The following is a 12,653-nucleotide window of genomic DNA, read 5'->3' as shown; positions in this document are numbered from 1 at the left end:
GGCTGTATTTTTAGCAGCTCATCAGTTTGTGGAGAAGCTCAGAGGTTGCATATTCTAATTGCCAACCTGGACGTGGAAAGCAGGACAACTGAAAAAGTGTATGTGTTGGGGAGGGAGAGTGAGGAAGTCAAAACAGGGAAGGAAGAGATAATTGGCACCTTTGCTACTTACAAAACTTGGTGGGACACCGTGTGGTGAGGCCATCTGCCTAGTGTTCATGGCACAAGTGCCCGGTGAAAGACTCTTGTGGAATCCATCTGCAGGAGGGATTCTACCTCTTCCCTGGCTGGAGTTGTGCATGTTTATGCATCCACTCTGGAGAGGCTGGATTGGGATATTTGCAGATGGGGCATGTCAGATCCAACTGAGATTCTGGCTGGGAGAAGGAAGTGAGCAAACGGAAAATGACAGAACAGATCTAACAAGAAGGTAGAACCGAGGGCCATCTCTGAGCACAGATCTGGGAGCCTGGCTTCTAAGTCTGATTGAGGTACAAAGTCTGTACAGCCTTAAAACATTAATCAGGCTCCTTTCAGCSCTGGATCTATGCCCAGGAAAGTCCATATGCAGGAGATTGCTGTGATAGGGGGTTGTTGACTTCCTCTGCTGGTGTCTTTTCAGAGCAGAAACAGGACTCCAACATGGGAAGCAGTCTTGGCTGGGACAGAGGAGGAGGTGCCCAGTCTATCCTTGCACCATCTGAAATGGGCATGGTCCCCCCGTTCCTTCTGGCTTTCATGCCCTGCAACTCTGGGTCTTGAAATGGGGTTCCCAGAACTCTGCCTGTGTATTGACAGCTCAGCTGATGGCCTGTGGGATGCTGGAGCCCATGGGGTTGGAGGAACAGAGAAGGCTGTCTTGCCTTTTTCTTGGTATTCTGGCAGGTTTTTGGCTTGCTTTCCTGATAGACTATTTTCATCTCCCCTGTCTTCCTTCCTTCCACACAGACCTCATTTTTTCCCCAGGGACTATAACTAAGCTCACTCTTGTCTGTAATCCCAATTGGTTCATCAGCTCTTTGGAGCATTTCCAAGCAGACAGAAAAAGATGGTCACATGGGTAGACCATCTGATGCTATGTATGTAAAAAATATGCTATGTACAGACTGGACCACAGTGAATGGGCTTCGCTATGGCTGCTGTTACAGTGTCTGGACTTTGCTAGCAGCCTTGTTACAGGCAGACAAGTAGCACCACAAAATCCATCTCTCTGCATGAAAGGCCCAGACCCGACACAAACAGAGCAAGAGATATCTAGCAGAAAAGGCATTGTGGGTAACTGCTAATTTGCTGAGGTAATGGGTAATGCAGATAGAAGTAGGGCAGATAAACCAAAAAACATGGGTACTAACATATGTAAACAGTGCTCTAAGGACAGCACTTGAGGGTGAAATGGAGAAAAGTATGGCCATGGCTGACTGCAAATCGTATCTGATTTGCAGAACGAATACTGAGTGGAGCTGGTAAGGTCATCCTTCCATATTTATGASCTTGCTAATGCCCTTGCAGTCTGGTACTCCCCAACTGGATACTTAAGAGTTATCCTTCCCTGAACCTTAGACCCCAGTATAAAAGGAGGAGTTGAGACACAGCTTCTACTGCTCAGCAATGTGGGGAGGCACACTTGATCCACGGGAGGGCATGATAATGTAACCCCTGCCTGTCCTTAGCACCCCCTTTCTCCCAGCAAAGTTGGCTGTATGAGCACAACCTTGATACTGGCCTTTGGGATGCTACCGACTGACAGATTAGTCATGCTGCCATGGTTCGGTTGCTTTCGGCTGCCTGCAGGGCTGTCACTTCCTCGTTCTTCAAGGAAGAGCCAGTGGGCTGAGGAGGCTCCGATCCCATCTGCTAGCAAAACCGGTAGCAGGGAAAGAGCAGCAGCTAGGGGGGAGGTGCTGAAAGGGGGGAGCACTGGATTCCCGTGATAATTAGGATGGCTGCATCATCACTTATGCAAATAGGGGAAAGCAAGAGGCTTTCTTTAGCAGAGCAGTGCCTGAATGGAGAAGAAAACGGAAAGACAGAGCTGTTCTCTATCAAGGAAAGAAGCTGGACTGCACAAAGGAAATGCAATCATTTAGGATACTTACTTTCTCTCTCCAGAAAAGGCATGAACAGGAGCCCTTCAGGCCAGAGGTTCCTGGTCGGAGTTGTCTATAGTCCTACATATCCGTGCAACCCAAAGCAAGGTGGCTCAGGCAAATGCAAGCAAACTCTATGACTGGTTATTGCTCAACCCCTCCTGTCCCTCCTCATGTCCCAGGTCTGTTTCACTGCCCCTGTGAAACACCAGCATTGCAACACGTGGTCTCTCAACTTCCACATTTGCTCAGAGGGGCTCTAAGCTGGTGGTAAAGCAGGTGAAGTATAAGGCCTGTTACATACAGCTGAGCTGTTCTGGCACCTACCAGCCTGAGCTATCCCCCCAGCTGCAGGGTGATTTTTCTTCCTTCCTCACTATTGATCCCTGAAGGATGTAGCTCTGTTATTCTTAGTGGGAAGGGGTTTGAGAGATACTCTGGTGTTACAACACCAACCTCTTCCAATGTCTGATACCACTACAGATGTATTTGTGCTCATTTTATTCCACTTGTACTCTTTCAGCTTGGCAAGATATCTGCCTGCCTGCTACAGAGAAGGAATTCAAAGGAAAGCTGCTCAGCAACCAGCTGTGGCTACCCTCTCCCTCTGTTCTGCTTGGACTACCATGCAAGATCGCAGCTGGTTCTACGTATCATTCAGCTTATGGATTTGAAACGTAGGATTCATGATCTCTGTGCCTCCAAGGTGGAACTGGATAGACCTTGAAGAACTCAATGACATGAAAGCAGCAGAAGACTTTCTGTCCATCTCCCTGCAGCTTAGCAGGCAGAGCCCTGAGCAGAAGTGTCCAGCAAAACAGCTTTGATGCCAGGGAAAGCACATGGAACAACAGTGAGGAAAGCCAGACAACACAGCAGCTCTGTAGCCTCTGACGGGCTTCAAAGAAGAAGTCCGTCTTGCCTGCCAATATCTGAGTTTGGGTTGTCAGCAGTTTTTCTAAAGGAATGAACAAAGCCACTGTATTCCCAAAATGCAGAGAAACAAATCACAAAACCTGTGATCCTTGCTGCCTCGGGACTGCTTTCTGTATGTATGCAGGATGTGAAGTTAAGAATGGACTTGAGCACAAGATCCATGTCTTTTGCACTTTCATTGCACTCACATTGGAGGCAGCTAGCTCCTCCAGAAAGCTCCAGAGCTCTTCCTAACTGAGCCTGCATGAACTGTATGGATGGTGCAGGAGTCTAGACTTGAGAAGAGGCTCAAGGCAGCCTTGACCTGATATTGTGGACATCCTCAAGCAATTCAGAAAGCCCCATTCCTAACAATGTACCACAGCTGTATCCTAATGGGATCGCACACCTTCTTTCTGCTTCACTGGAGGTGCGAATTCTCCCAGCCACCTTCTTTGCAGCCCTGGTTCACTGTCAGTTGAGCAGCCTAATCAAAAAACATTGTGTTGTTTGCAGGCTTGACAGGTTTTAATGCAGGGCAAAGACAAACAAACAAGCGAAAGAGGAAGGCACAGTGAAATCAGTGCTGCCGATTACCTGACTGGGGCTCTCGTCAGAATTCATATATCTCCAACAATTTCTCAATCTCAGTGGAGTGCTGCCTGCTGAATGTGGAGTCTCTCCTCAGCCCAGATCAATTAAGGTACACCAAATCACAGAATTTATTTATTTATTCATGGTTTATTCCCCACCACCACCCCCGGGCACAGGTGGGTGAATGTGTTCACAGTCTCTTCTCCCATTTCTCTCTTGCTGGCGAAGAAGGATCATCTCTCTCTCGTTGCTTCCAAAAGTGGAACTTGATTTGATTAGTGTGAGGGCTCACTAAGCTAATTTGACTATGAGTAGACATTTATAGATAGTCCTTTGCTGATAGACATTGGCAATATCTTTTGCAGCTCCTCTATTAACAACACTTGTTTTAGCTGCTCTGGGAAACTCTACTGCCATGGTCCCACAGCGAGATCTGAAGAGTCCAGTTAGAARCCCTGAATAATGTCACACCAGTAGTTGAGATTCAACCTTCATTTGCCACCAAATGGCATAGCTGAACCGGGAAACGTGGCATTGGTGCAGCTTGGGTTACTTTAAGGTAACTCCTTTAAGTTTCCAGGCATAAAATCAACTTTGTGCAGGTAACAGTGTCTCTTAGCCACATGTTGAGGTTGCAGTGATTCAGCTCTACTTGGTCTGTGTCAGCCAGTGGCTGATTTAGGCTTATGCCAGCCACAGACAAGTTAAAATGTGCAGCCATGCAGAGCAGGGAGCCACGTCTTAACAGGAAAACAGTTCCTCTGGCAACAGGCTCTTAAACATTTCACAACTTAATGTTTCTCCTTTTGTCTTTAGCATGGTATAACAAAGGCACATTAAGGCTGGATGGATTCTGTTGACACCAGGAACTTTTCCTACAAATGAGGAATTCACAGGAGGGCTATGGATGTGACAAATGAGTCTCTGCATGCTGCTTTGTGGCTCTTGTCCCCCATCAGAGTAAAGGTAGAGCTGGGAAAGTGGTGGAAGAATCCCATCAGAGCACCCCACTTCCTGCTGAGAACCACGTCTGGGGGAAGGGGAGGTTGATGGTTGCCTTGACTTCCACGACTTGGGAAGGCCTGTTGTTTAAAAACCCCACAGAACGGGTGCATTTATGTAAACATTAAAAAGTGAAGTCTGCGGAGTCCACGACAATCTGTCTTTTAAATCTTGCTTTTATAGCATTATTATGTGAGACAGTCTCATAAAAAGCTCTCTGTAGATGTTATTACATTGCATTGTGGCTTTGGAGAGTGAGCTGAAGAAGCTGTGAGTTTGTGCAACAGCACATGTTAGCATGAGTTATAGTATGTCAGGGGCCCCGTGTTAACGATCAGAGAACCTATTCAGCTCCTTTAAGGTTAATCAACTCGGCATTTGTGTCAGGTGTAATGTCTAATTAAAATGATGGAAGGGGTGTGAATGCCTCCTGGCAGAGGAGGGAAATGGCACAAAGAGGCAGCATCAGTGCCATATTGGTTTGGAAAATCAATAAGAGGAGCTCATTTTATCCCAGTGTATCTCTGTATTTGCCATTCAGTGGCTCATTTGAAAAAGTGCCAACTGGCTGCCTGGGAGCTTGGGAACTGCATCGTGTGAAAACACTTAAAGGCAATGCTGGTGGGGAAAGGATGAGGCACTGCGACTGCCACTGCCTGGGAGGGGAGCAGGTGTCCTCATACCCTGCGAGATGAGGAGGACTGGGCCTTGGGTGACTGTGGATGAACACACTGGTAGAAAAGGCAAGTATGGGAAAAGAACAGGAACTACTAAAAGGGAAGGGCTAGAAAGCTAGAAACTAGGAAACCAAGGATGGCTGGGCTACAGAAAATAGGCCTGCTGAAAGAGAGGCACACCAAGTACCAACCTGAAAGTGTGGAGGAGAGATCATCTCTGGCATCTTTCAGCATTCTCACAACCTCTTGCTAGTAAATGGAGGTACTGATACAAGTAAGTAAATAACCTGAGAATTGGAAAATTTGCATAAACTCAAAAATTGGAAAGCCTTTTTTAATTGGTCAGTGGTTTTGGTGATGGAAAAGTAACTTTTGGAAAACTAAAATGCTATGCAGAAAGGTTTGTGGAATACTTGTTCTTTATTTCTTGTTTGAAAACTCAGGACTGGGAGTAAATGACATAGGTGGTATCTTCAATTTTGCATCTCTTAAAAGAATAACAGTATAGGACACTGTAGAAATAGTTTAAGTTTCCTCAGGAAAATAATTTTTAATGAGTTGCACCCATTTTTCAGGGRGTGATGATTCTTGCTTTGTTAGTTGGGCAGCCAGCTGGACAGGCGTCCATTCAAATAGTTGCACAAAAAGTGTTAAAGCTGTGGATAGATCAATAATTTTCCATCTATGCAGTTTCAGTTCTCTGCAAATATAAACATTTGCTCATTATCACCACACGGAGTTTCATCTCCACTGAATTTTTAATGAACGGGAATGATAATTTATTCACTAGCATTTTTTTTAGAAAATGATATCTTTTTTTAATGATTTTAGTCCTTCTGGTTTAGTTAAAGAGCTGGCTGTCTTCCTCTAGCCTGTATCTTCAGTACAGCATGCAAGAGTTCAGATACACCCTGCCAGCATTTATACACCTTGAAACCACCTCATTTGTGGTGGTTTCAGAGAGGCAGTGAAGAAAGACCAGGCTTCCCTAGGTGGCAATTTAGGTCTTAAGAGGGCTGAACTGTCCTCTGGACAGTCTGCTCTCTCCGTTTTCTATGGAGACAGACCACAGTACTCCACTCTGAGCTGTGCTGTTTGACAGAGGAGGGATAAATGCAGGCCTGAGGGGGGGATTTAAGAAGCAGCACATATGTGACTTGGTAGCACAGCTTCCATCATGCTGTTGAAAGTCCCACGCTAAGAGTTCAACTTTCTTCCTTCTTTCCTACGCCCTCAATAAAAGGACTGTGACATTGCTTGATGACTTGTATTTACAAGYAGTATATTTGTGCTAGTAAATAGTTAATAGTTCAAAGAGTTAATAAATTTGTGCCAGTAAAGAGCTGTGTCAGGAAGCTTTTACTGGTAAGAGTGATTGGATGTTTAGCCTGCAGAAAAGCACAGTTCACTGCAGCTCTCCTTACACTGGGATTTGCTCACATGCCTGGGGRTCACGGAGCTGTTCTCTGCCATCTAACAGGAGGACAAGGGCAGATCRTAGTGGTACATCTGCTGGGCATCCATTTTGGTAGTATGGTCAATAATTAGCTTCTAGAGTGATGCTAGGCTGCTTTTGACCCATCAAGCATTAATGAGGCTTCTGCAATTTCACCTGGGACATTAGTCCAGAGTCCTAGAGTGCTCCTTCTTTAGCAGAGGACCTGACTTACCCGCTTGCCACCCAGCTCCACAGGCTGGAGAAGAGACACGCTTCTGCACTTACTCCTTTGTGTGTCCCCTGTGTTCAGTCCAGTCTGCATCAGTGTCTGGGTGGGCTGTCAGTTAGCTCCTTCTTGTCCACTACAGAATATGTCATAGCTGCATGCTGGTGTAAGAAAGCAATCAAAATGGCAGGACACTGTCCCCAGGTGACTTGGGCCAAAAACGTAGAGATAACAAAACACTTAATGCCCTGTGTAGCCCTGAAATCTCAGATTGGGAAGGAAATGTTCTGGGATTTTCCTGATTTACGACCTTTAAGTGCTCTAGGCAATGACAGAATCTCTCCCTGAAAGCTCTTTAAGCTGAAATTAATTTATGCCTGACAGTGATTAAAGGAGAAAGTGAGAGGAGATGGAAATTAGCAAATCCATCTCTATTGCTAAGATCCCATTATGATTATAAGGAGAGGGGAAAATCAGCATTATGGGTGTCAGCTGCAATCTGGTGCATTCATTTAGCAGCCCATCCTACCTGGGAAATGTCCTTGTATGGATGGATATACCTGTCACAGTGGTTTGGCCTGAGATGAATCAATTGTCTAGATGGTGGAATAGAGATGGAAGCCATTTGGCATGGTATTAACCCCCATTTTGAGTTTGATGCAAGAACCTCAGGCAGGGTCCATCATATAAAGGCAGATGGAGAAACCGACCTGATAGGCTTCTTGCACAGAGATGGTGGTGGTGACATGCTCACAGAAATGGAGCTGCGTAACTGTAACCAGGCAAAAGGATGTCCAGGGGACAATGTTGGTTTTGAGACATGGATCAGACCTTGAAAATGTAGCCTGCTCTTCCTTTGACTACCATGGCAACGCATTTCTTGACATTTCACCAATGGATAATGGTGGTTAGAATATAAGTAAGCAAACGGTAAGTACATTTGCTTACAAAGAAAAGTTGGGGAAAATTTCCTCAAGAGTTTAAATGCTTGAAACTTCCAACCTAGCTTGTAATGCAGATGATGCCTCATCAAAGCTATCTCTAGAACAAAAGAAAAGAGAAAATCATTTTGACCTCACAGTCAAGAAAATGATAAGAAAATGTACATTACAGGAGACATTTCAGTGCTGACATAAATGTGATCTAGGTTCTTTTCTCTGAGGCTGGTGGTAACTGGAACCATCTCGTTTGAAATAGTTTTAGTAATTCCCTCTGATAAATTCAAGCAGTATTGCTGGCTATAAGAAGGATATTTATAAAATCATAGCTTTGACCACTAGGCAAGATTATTACATGCATCAAATGCAATTGAGAAATGAAAAGGAGAACTTATCCACAAACACCTGGATTGTACCACTGGTGCTTAGGGACACTCGCATGCCTTGATGTTATGGCTGACCTCTGCGAGAAGAATTATCTCTTAATGATAAAGAGATTTTCAGGCAAGACAGGAAGCCCCAGGGCTGCTAGAAGGAGGGCAAGCCAAAGGATTGTGTGATTTCCTCTCCAAAAGCCTGCCTGGAAAACATCTGACCCCAACCCCCAGTACTAATTTAGGAACACTTTTTTTCAAAGCACTGAATTGATTTGAAAAAAATCCATGTTTCTTCCCCATTCTTTTTAAATGGAAAAAAAAATCTCTTTTTTTTTTTTTTGTGGCTAAACTTAGTTTTGCATGGTAAAGAGATACCCCAAAACTTTGGTCAAAGACAGAACATGGTATTTGATGAAAGTGGATTTTGTGTTTAGTTGGAGGCTTTTTTTTATTTTGTCTGATACCATGCTGATGAGGAAAAAAACCCAAAACACAGTGACCCAAAGTATGGGCTTTTTCCTCTTATTTTGCCTCTTCATCCACAGCACATCAGTTATTTTCACAGCATTTTCCTTGCAGAAAAGCTTGCAGAACTCAGATTACAAAAGACCTAGAAAGTTCCAAGAAAAGCCATTTGGGAAGGGGCACAGGGAGCCTTCGCTTGTTCAGCATCTGCTTGCCATGAGTTTGAGGCCACTGTTGTTGCTGTTCATTTGTACCTTACTGTGGTCTCTGATTCCCAGTTGTGAGCCAGTCTGATTAGAAAAGGACTAGTTAATAAAATAATAAAGGTCTCTGACCTCTTCAGCAGTTTCATACACCTGTAAATACTTTTCCCATCTCCAGAAAGAAAAATAAAATCTATCCTAGTCAATGCAGTGTAGTATACTTCAATGGACATTATACTCCAAACATTCAAAGTCCAATTCCTGATTCAGGCTCAGGTGCCAAAATGCCTGATTAAAACATTTTCTTCCATCCCCTCTTAAGATGCACAGTTTGGAAAGATGCCTCAGCACATCTCTAGGAAAGATTTATCCTTCTGCTCTATTCAAGGAAACAAAGTGACTTCAGCTTTCTTGTTTAACAAAATAAAATAAAATCAGACACAAACCCAACCTGGCAGGATAAAAAATATATGTACATATAAAGAGAGAGGTTCTTCTGCTTTAGAGCTGGAATATGAAATTATGTTGTAAATTAAATTATAGAAAGGGAGAATAATATGAACTGAAAAAAAGATTAGTTGCAAGGCTGAGTTTCAATCATTGGCTTTCCTGGATTTTAGTAGGCCCACGAGTCAGGCTGAACTGCCCTCAGAATGACACGGGGGCTTGGTTAATTAATCTCTCCCTTCTTCTATAATAAATAGGGCCAACAAGAGCAAGAAAACAGAGGGGGAGGTGGGGAAAAAAGGAAATTTGCTGCAAATTGAAGCCTAAGAGAGCATGGGAGCAATTACCAGAGACACCAGTTGCAGGAGGAGCGTGATGGGCCTGCCCAGAGAGGGGCTTAAAAGCTGCCTTGCAGGGAAGGGGATGCTGAGGGATTGGAGGGTTTTACTGTGCTTGGGAGGAGGAAAGGGACAATATTAACTCCCTAAGCAGGGTGATTAATGGGGAACTGATAGGGAAGGGAGCTGATCAAATTAATAGTCTCTGTGGAGGGAGATGAGCCAAATGCAGTTGTAGAGGAAGGGGTGGATCGGAAGGCAGATACGGGAAGCGGCCAAGGCTAGCCTTCTGCAGCCTTTTACTCAAGCCACTGCTGTGTGGGGAGGGGGCAAGGAGATAGCTGAAAAACTCCTGGGTAGGAATAAAGGCTCAATTTTCATAGTTTTGGGGGTTTTTTGAGAGTATGTCTTATTTCTTTTTGAATACCTGTTTGATTAAATAGGACTCAAACTTGGCTGCAGAACAAAGGGACTCCTATGAATGCATCTGGCAGAGGGATTTGGGATCTCGGACAGAAATATCTGTTTTTCAAGGAAGCTGAGCACCTCAGCTGAAATCTGCAGAGCTTTAGCTCCTAGTATGTTCTAGAAATCAGGCCAAGCTCTTTCCTAGTGGGCTGCCAGAATGGAAGAAGGAGGAAATAAGGGGATAGTATTTGACTAAATTCATCAGGGCATATTCATCTCCTAGAAAGGGACAGGCTGGCTTCTAGTGCTGACTTCAGTCTTGCAGGCAGTTCCTAGGGTTTATTTCAAGGTACAAATGGGCCAGGATGCTGGTCTGAGTCACAGTGAAGATTAGGGCTGTGAAAAGCTGAGGGGTCTGTTTAGGGTTGTTGCTCCAGAGAGGAAGAAAATGTCCTCTGTTTTTTCTATTGTTTCTCCCTGTGCTGGACAGCATCCTGTATTTGTTCTGGAGACCAGAAAAACGTGGTCAGTTTTTTTCTTATGGGATGCACATGGGAGAGAAGAGATTCATTCCAGGTGGATATCTGCTTGGAAACCAGTGTTGGTTCCATTCCATCCCTCTGCTAGCAGAGCAGATGGGGAATCCTTTCCACTGCCTTGATCAGAAAAAAAAAAAAAAAAATGCCACCTCTAGTCCTGAGTTTGTACCCCTCTCTCTTTGTTTCAGTTTTTGGTGAAAACTGATATCTGCCCAGGAACTAAATCGTGCGGTCCCTTGTGGTTACCTTTGTGCTACCTGGCTAGAGGCACTGCAGTGGTACCTTAGGCTTAGAGGATTGCTGAGCAGCCCAAGGGATGGCAGTAAGACAGGAGACAACTTCTTCCCCAGGGATGTGTCAGGGAAGGGGGCTGGCACTGTAACTACATCCAGAAGAATGAAATGAAGGAAATAAATAAAGGAGGCACAGTGCGTCCTACAAACAAGAACATGTGTCTGCATTTATTAACATTTCCAACACGGATTTAATTCTCAGCAAAGTGCTCCTGCCTACACGAAGCCCGGGCGTGTTGCAGGAAACCTCTCGTTAAGTTCCAAACAAGCCGTCTTTTTTGTGCGTTCTCCAGGGGAATCTTCAAACAGATTCAATAATTTCACTGATAAATGGCTCTTTTGCAAAACACTATTTACATTCCAGCGTCAGAAAGGCTGGCGACTTTTCTTCCCCCCACCCCTTTCAACTGTCTCGTCCCAGTGCCTTCAGGGAAGGATCTCTCGCCCACTCCAGGGAGGTAATAAACTGTTCATAGGTTCCTTGACAAAGGAGAAAGCTGATGTGCTGGATTTTTTAGGAAGAAAAACAACTGTTGGAAAACAGTGGTAGTGTCTTATCTCTCTGGATTCTACTGGATTTAGGGAGACTCATCAGTCTTGGAGATGAATCTTTGCATTAGGATTCCAAGATTGTGGGGGTTTTTTTCTTTCCTCCGTTGGTATTGCCACAGGTTTTCTGGGTGGCCTCAGGCAGACCACTTAATCTCTCTGGGGTCCTGTTTCCATTGGTGCACATGGGATGAAGACAGTGACTTTATTCCATTCCTTTGTCCTGTCTATTCTGATTACAGATCCCTGGGGACAAGGATTGTCTCTCATTAAACAAAGCAGCCTGTACATGGGGATCCCGGCTTTCGTATGGTTTCTAGGCATACAGAACAACAAAACAACATCTGACAACAGTCTAGACAGGAAAATTACGTGCCAGAGAAACACAATTTGATCACTGCTACCCTTTTCCTTTATCGCTAAGCTATTCTGGGGCTTTTTACTCTTACTGGTTACYCTACTGCTGATAACCAGCATTTAGGAGGGACAGAGCTCAGGATTCTTTCAATCTTTGTCCACCTGCTTGGAAAAAGGGAATAAAAAATAGTCCTGACAGTTCTTCATGTCCTTTCACTTCCCTGCACTAGCTGCTTGTGTGAGAGCATAAGGGGGCACCCTAGGTTCCCCTTGGGTGTGTTAGATGAGCTGTAACTGTGCCCTCAAGAAAGGAGAATATAATGAACGCGGTAGAAATACAGGGACCTTTGTATATTAGTTTTTGTGAGGCACCTCTAAGCTTCCTTGCCAACATTAATTAAGTCTTTCTGTACTCCTGTAATGTCCTATGGGCAGCATAGCATCAATATGTCCGATTTACAAATAGATAAATTATGCAATCCAAAGATGTCTTGGGATCCTAGTTGCTGACAGTTCGGAAAGCTGGCTGCGTGCCTGCATTGCCTCCTTCCTGGCTGTTCCTCAGGACAGGCACACTTTAGRAATTGACAATAAGCAACATCTTCCCACAAAGCCTTTTAGTTTAAGTTTCAAATTTGCATTTACAACCATCTGAAATGAGTTCCATTTACCAGCTAATGCTCTGAAATGRAAGTGAATCAATGCACCAGAAGAAACTTGTTTAATTCTTGCGTTCTCTTTTTCCAGAAGTAAAGGCCGGGACTTCAACTGGTATAAATCAGACTCTGCAGATTTCAACAC

The 12,653-nt window shown here is 44.5% G+C and overlaps 1 long non-coding RNA gene across 1 annotated transcript in view; it reads left to right on the top strand.

The window, feature by feature from the left end:
- The window catches only part of LOC112963015, a 57,647-nt gene extending 53,195 nt beyond the window's left edge, over positions 1-4,452 (top strand). The window contains exons 3-4 of the long non-coding RNA XR_003252481.1: positions 2,610-3,704; positions 4,412-4,452. This is a non-coding gene — a long non-coding RNA (uncharacterized LOC112963015). The remainder of the gene's footprint in view (positions 1-2,609; positions 3,705-4,411) is intronic.
- The last annotated feature ends 8,201 nt before the right edge of the window (positions 4,453-12,653 follow it).

This window comes from Apteryx rowi, unplaced genomic scaffold (assembly GCF_003343035.1).
Source record: "Apteryx rowi isolate R43461 unplaced genomic scaffold, aptRow1 scaffold_16, whole genome shotgun sequence".
NCBI lineage: Eukaryota > Metazoa > Chordata > Aves > Apterygiformes > Apterygidae > Apteryx > Apteryx rowi.
This window is presented reverse-complemented; position numbering and strand designations above follow the sequence as displayed.